Raw genomic sequence first — 7,582 nt, forward strand, 5'->3', positions numbered from 1 at the left:
AGGACTATAAAAGCTTTGTTCTCTATGTGGCCTACTGTCACGGCTCTCAAAGTGTGAGAATGAGATACAGGAAGTTGCTAAGGAGATTGGAGCAATTGCCAAACCCTTCCAAGTCTAGTTCTGTGAATTATTTCATTGGAACAGGAAACAAAGTGCTCTCATACAGCTTTCTTCCAGTAAAACAGGCAGCTGAGTGAACTATCCTGCACCCATACCAGTCTGGTGTTACTCTCAGAAACAATATAACAGTATTTTTTGTTTGCTTGCTTGTTTAGATGCCCCTCACAACCCAAGACTTGACACTGTATTTTACATAGCTTGTGCATAAATCCAGCGCTGCTTGTTAATGGTAACACACCAGGATCAGGAGAATAGATGAAATCTGTTGAAAAAAGACCCAGTATTAGGAGGATTGACCCTGGGGCAGGATCTGAGAGCCTTGTGGATGCCAGGAAGTGTTTCAACTTGTCTTTCATCACCGAGCCCTACTCTGATAGGAGAACTACAAGATGGATGTATAGGATTATAGCCAAAGTAATGTGCCAATACCTCACCCTTATAAAAACTTGAAGGCCAGATTTCCTCTGTGTGAGCAGTAAGGGGACTGAGCTTCCTATTGTTTCCTGCCACAGATTCACTTTTTGTTATTGCAACTAACAAGAGTCCTGTTCATGCCTTGTTATACAGATTGTGCATACACATAGCCATTGAAACACACATGGGTCTTTTTTTAGTGTGCTTTTGTACATTGCAGACTGGTCTACAATCAGTCAAGAGTTTGCACAGTAGTCTCAGGCCTTCTTCTGCTGCTTCAACAGCCCCATGTTGCATTTGGTCATGCGCAGAATTATGAGTTTTTAAGTAAGGGTTGACACATGTCCCAAAAGGGAAGGTTTTTTAATTCTGAACCGTCACCACAAGTGGTATTTATTGACAGACATGGGCCGTAGCATCTTGTTTTTTAGAAATGAAGCTATGCACACAGGCAGGGAGGAGGATTATACACCAGTATTACACTTCTCTTGAGTTACGAGGAAGAGATTTTGGACAGCAACTACTCTGTTGCCAAAACATATGGAAACAAGCCTTAATGAGACTAGCAGAGGAATTTAAATGCAATGAAGGTTTGTTAATTTGAACTAAATCTTTGAATGAACATTGGTTTGAAGAACCACATATATTTTCCAGGATACATACCCCAAGAATTGATAGACATGGAAATGACAGTTGATGCATGGCACTGAAAGCATTCTAAATTAAGCATCATTTTCAGGAAGAAACTAGATTTCTTAGCAACAGGTATGTGGTATGTTTTTGCCAAGTGCTATTTCCTCCTTTTTCAAGGAAAGGAAAACACTTGGCAGTCTGCAGATTTTTTTGCTCTCGCTGGGAAATAGATCATGTTTTGCTGCAGCTGTCTGCTAAGAAATGGAACAGTTGTTTTGTGAAGATTACCGGCAATGTGTGTTTCCCTCTTTTCAGTATAAATAATCATCCCAACTGTAGTGAAAGCACTTTGCTTATTTTGTGTGTGGGTAGCATTTACTGTGGAACAATGTGGCCGACAGCAATAAACACATTTCTTCAAAGTTTAAGATGATGCAGCAGCACTACATGGTTTTATATTCAGGCCTATTGAAGATCTGCCAGCTGAGAGACTATAGGATTTGGCATAAGCCCCACAACACAACAGATGGTCCCTTCCAACTCTACAATTCTATGTGTCTATGGATACGCCAGCATAACTCCCCTAATACACCATTGATCCCCTCCTGAAGCCCCTTTTCCCTGCATTCATATCAATTGGAAGACTTGTGTTTAGGTTTGACCATACAGAAAAAATGTTTATATAAAGCACATTTGTTTACAACCTTTAATTTAAAACTATTTTGACTTGCAAGGTGGTGCACTTTAAAACTCCCACTTAATGGCCTTATTTTACCAGATGCACAAGCTTCTGTGTTTCATGAGCTACTATATCCAGTAGGGGCAAGGATTCTGTACAATTAATAATTCCCCCTGCATCTAAGCTATACTACTGCTATCTCCTACCCCCACAAAGAGAGAAAAGACTGATAAGAAATACCTGGGCTCAGTTAGAACAGTATCTTGACAAACTATCAAATCAATTTCCTGATGCCTCTGTAGTGGTGGCTGGCGACCTAAATGCCAGAACTGGACAATCTGATGAGGCTTTGTATGCCCATTTCCATGAAACAGCCCCCATTATAGAGGAAGCCCACTCAATACCAGCTAGAATCTCAAAGGATAAAGGCTGTAATTATGCTGGCTTATGCCTATTACACTTGGTCAATAAGTTGGACTTGGTTATACTGAATGGCCGTACTGAGGGGGAGAAGGTCGGAGAATTCACATTTATATCTAACAATGGCGCCTCCACAATTGATTATATAATCGTGTCGTATGATCTTCAAAACAAAGTTCTGGAATGCAAAGTGGAGGAGCGCTTAGACAGTGACCATCTGCCATTAAGTGCACTTGTAGTTGCGGGAAAGGATTTATCCTGCGCTGAGAAAATAGAATATTCAAGCCCTACAGCTTTGGAGCTCAGATATTCTCGTATTAGATGGACAGATGAACTGCATAAGGAAATTTCAAGTAGGCTATGCTCAAAGGAATTCCTCACTAAGAGAGATAACCTTATAACTTCCTCAAGCCATGAATTAAAAATAAATTTATTTCAGGAGTTAATTTCACTCCTTCAAGATTCCCTGAAGGAAAAAAGGAACAGGTCAAATAGGCAATCCTCAGTATATAAAAACTCCAAACCCTGGTTTGATCAAGAATGCCAGGACATGAAGCTAAACTTACTGAAAAAATACAAGAATTATAGATCTGCCAATTTACCCCAACTCCCCACGGTCTGGTTTGAAGATAAACGAAATTATAAAATCCTGATTAAAAACAAAAAACTCCTGGCACAGAAAAGAGAATGGAAATGCCTAATAGATGCATCCAGAGAGAGAGACTCGGCCACCTTCTGGAGAATGGTAGCGAATGGAGTGCGATCTACCTCCTCAGAAGTGGAGTATACTATACCTGCAGGGACTTGGGAGGCATTTTTCCAATCATTATATTCAGCTCTGCCTTTGACACAGCCACTAACACAGTGTGCGGCAGGTGATGAGTGGCCTCCGGTGTCGGTTGCGGAGGTCAGGAGGCTTATTCAGGCACTCAAATACAGAAAAGCCCCGGGAGCAGATAATATCTCCCCTGAGCTTCTCAAAGCCAATATTGACTGGTGGGCCCCAGTCCTTGCCACCCTATTCACCAGCATAGATCAAACAGCAATAATACCAGAGGACTGGGGATTGGCAATCATTGTTCCCATATTCAAGAAAGGCTGTAAACTTGATCCAGCCAATTACAGACCAATCAGTCTCTTAAGCATTATTAGCAAACTTTACGCAACTCACTTACGTGAAAAGTTTGCGGACTGGCTGGAATGGGAGCACATCCTTAAGGAAGCCCAGGCTGGTTTCAGGGCACATAGATCAACTTTAGACCAAGGACTGGTATTGCAACATCTAGTGGAGAAATACACCTCAAAGAAAGGAGGCTCCCTCTATGTAGCCTTTATAGATTTCAAATCAGCTTTCGATTTGATACCCCGGCACAGACTTTGGGAAAAATTAAGTGCCACAAACATCGACAGACGTCTTTTGCTTCTTATCCGTAGACTACATGAAAACACTCGGATCCGTGTTAGATGTGACCGTTATGGGAACCTATCAAAGGAAATCCAAAGTTTCCATGGTGTCAAGCAAGGCTGTGTTCTTGCCCCTATTCTATTTAATTTCTACATAAACTCCTTAGTCAGAAAGATGGAGGATGCAAGTACTCATCCCCCAAACCTAAATAATATACCAATCCCAGTCCTTTTGTACGCAGATGATGCGGCACTTATTTCCTTCTCTTGTGTGGGTCTAAGAAAACTTTTACGAGCTCTTACAGAGTATTGCGAAGCTGAACACCTAATAATAAATTACACTAAATCAAAAATTATGGTGTTCTCCAAGAGAAAACTCCGACATAAATGGAAAATTAATAACCAACCTATTGAGCAAGTAACATCCTTTAGATATCTTGGAATAATCTTTGATGAGAAGGGATCCTGGTGCCATCAGATTAAGAATTCCATGGCAAATGCGCAAAGATCTTCCAGAGCTATCATAAGATTCTTCTATAGAAAAGGAGGTCAATATGTTCCTGCTGCCTCCCAGGTCTTTGTCGCAAAAATACTTCCACAACTGATGTATGGCACCCAGATATTTAACTGTCAAAAACTCAAGTCCCTGGAATCTGTACAAACTAAATTTTACCGCTCCCTACTAGGGTTACCTACCTGTGTTTCCAACACAGCCATTAGGCTGGAGGTAGGTCAACTCCCTATCAATGCCAGGATATGGATCCTGAAGATTCACTTCTGGCTAAAACTCATATTTTTCCCAGTGGGAGTGGCTCCATTGACTCTATTAGACCCGTTCCAGTCTAAATGGAGATTGTTGCTCTATGAAAAATTGAAGGGCCTGGGGCTTTCCCCACAAGAACTTATAGCCTCAGGTTTTGAAAAGGCTAAAAGGATGGTGAGCCAGCGAATAGGAGATGTAGAGCTTCAGGACCATATGAGCAAGATAGATAAATATCCAGCCATCCAAGATTATGGAAAAGGGTTCAATCTAACACCATATTTGCTGGATTTACAAATCGCAAAATACAGGCGGGCGTTTACCCTTACCAGATTTGATGTACTGCCATCTGCCTTACTAAAGGGCAGATACGTGGGCAAACCCTATGCTGAACGAGTCTGCCCATGTGGTCTGAAAGAGGTGGAAACGGTTTCACATGTGTTGCTACACTGCGACCTCTATGGGGATATCAGGTCACTGTTTATTTCCCCTATCGTTCAGAAATTTGAATCGTTCGATCTGAATCTCAGCGGCTGAAAATCCTACTAGGAGATAAAAACCCAGAAGTAACACTGAAAGTGGCCAAATTTTCTGCGGCTGCGATCAAGCGGAGGGCATTAGCTGTAAAAAAGTAAAAGACTTGACCCCTGGACAAGCCCCCTCATTTTTTAAGTCTATACATACATTGTAGTGCGTGTGTGTGCGTGTGTGTGTGTGTGTGTGTGCATATGTGTATTGCTTTTATGTATAATTTTACAATTTTTAATTGACACCATTACTCCCCTTGTAAACTATCGTTGTTGTTTTTTCTGGTCTATGACCGTAATAAATTCATTCATTCATTCATTCATTCACTACTGCTATCTTGCCTTGCTTGATTTGTCCACAGCTAGATAGACTTCTGACCTGACTCAAGTGCATGTCTACCCAAAAGTAAATCCTGCATTGGGGTTGATGGCTCCATCAGTACAGCATGAGAGTCTTAATCTCAGGGTTGTGGGTTTGAGCTCCACATTGGGCAAAAAGACTCCTGTACTGCTGGGGGCAGGACTAGATGACTCTGGTGGTCTCTTCCCACTCTACAGCTCTATGAGTCTATAGTTCTATGACTTTCAGGAAGCCAAACTGGAATTCCTCTGCATAAGATCTTGGAGAACCACTCTGGTATGAGTAGATGTTAGGACATGTTAGAAAACTTTAAAAATATTATAAACATTCCCTTAATGAATGAAAAGAAAAAAAAATACAAAGACACTAAGCTTGATAATTCACATTCTATAATGTTGATTTATGAAAAAGAAAACCCAAATATGACAAGAACATGTGAAGATACATATATAAATAACCTTGATTCCAAAGTAAAACATAAACACTTCCTATAGTTTAACTAAAAGTCAGAAAATGAAAGTCCCCCTCCAGCACTTGATCAATTACATAGGGTTTAAGGTTGTTTTGAGTTGATATGATCTGAGCTTTTACAAATTCTCTCTAGATGTCTCAAATTATTTTTTTAAAAATAATTTTTTATGAAAGATTTTATTGGTTTATAAAAGTACATGCATTGTCTCTTTTTCAGGTTGTAAAGTCTTCTCTACAGATCAGTTACATTTGAGATGAGACATAAGTGTTATGCAGTATTCATTTATTACATTTCCTTGGTAGTGAGGAGTTTCAAATCTTTTTATCCCAAAATCAAGTTTTGGGTGTTTGGAATATGCCATACGTTTCATCAGAGGCAGCTAAAAAACAATTCAAAAGTGTAATCCACAGATTTTAGCATTATAGCCACATCATCCCAAGTACCACAAGATCTACCGCACCACTGCATTGGCTCTGCATCAGTGTTAAGTGTAACCCAAAGGGTTCTGATTTCCTCCTCCTGCCCTCCAAAAGGCCCAAAGATCAAGTAGTTAAAGGATGAAAGGACTATTAAAGTGGTTGAACCAATGTTTCTGCCATTCCGTTTCAGTATCAGAAGTGCAGAAGCAGACACACACAAATTTGCAAAGCCACACTAGGTTTATTTACTCTTTTACCATAACTTCTCTTATTTCACTTTCCTCTTGGTTCTGTTATTATTTATTCAGTTTGTATACCACCTTTCGGACGCGGGTGGCACTGTGGGTTAAACCACAGAGCCTAGGACTTGCCAATCAGAAGGTCGGCGGTTCAAATCCCTGCGGCGGGGTGAGCTCCCGTCACTCGGTCCCTGCTTCTGCCAACCTAGCAGTTCGAAAGCACGTCAAAGTGCAAGTAGAGAAATAGGTACCGCTCCAGTGGGAAGGTAAATGGCATTTCTGTGTGCTGCTCTGCTTCGCCAGAAGCGGCTTAGTCATGCTGGCCACATGACCCGGAAGCTGTACGCCGGCTCCCTCAGCCAATAAAGCAAGATGAGCGCTGCAACCCCAGAGTTGGCCATGACTGGAACTAATGGTCAGGGGTCCCTTTACCTTTACCCAAAGCAACAGAATGCTATTCCATTGACCTCTTTGCTTTACTTGTTTTAAAGACACAGAGATGTGCTTGCATACAGGTGGAGACCATTTTGCATGGGGGTTCTGTTCCCCACGTACATCAGCAGAGCGCACATAAACTCAACACACCCCATGCCGCCCTTTTGTACCACCTTTCATCCAAAGATCACATCACAGGGGTGTTAACAACAAAATTTTATGTTTTAATGTAGCTATGTGGGCTTTATATTCTTATTCGTTTGCTTTTTAGTAGCTTTAGGTTGCTCTGGGAAAAATAAAGCGGCTGGCAAATTAATTAAATAAATAAAATAAAACTTTATTCTTCTAGGACAGCTCTGATCATGGAGTCCCATATATCTGCAAAGGGACGTCTGTACTGGAAGACTCTGCCTTGCTGGAGGGATTTGAATTTACTGGCGCCTGGGGATCCTCCTTCTCCGGGAAATTCCAGATACTGGGACCAAGGGACAATGACTGATTCAAAATGAATAACTCTCGGGCTCCCCCTTCCTCTGCTTCCAAGGCTTCTTGGCCACTGGCAGCTTCCTCTGTATCAACTCACCGCCCCCTCCCGGCTTTATTCTTCCTCAACGCGGCGCGTCACTGAGCGGGAGGGCGGGGAAAACAAACTAGCACCGCCCACCGCCGCTACCGCCACGTACCTTCCCCCAGCGCAAC

This window comes from Podarcis gaigeae (assembly GCF_964106915.1).
Source record: "Podarcis gaigeae genome assembly, chromosome: 1".
Taxonomy (NCBI): Eukaryota; Metazoa; Chordata; class Lepidosauria; order Squamata; family Lacertidae; genus Podarcis; species Podarcis gaigeae.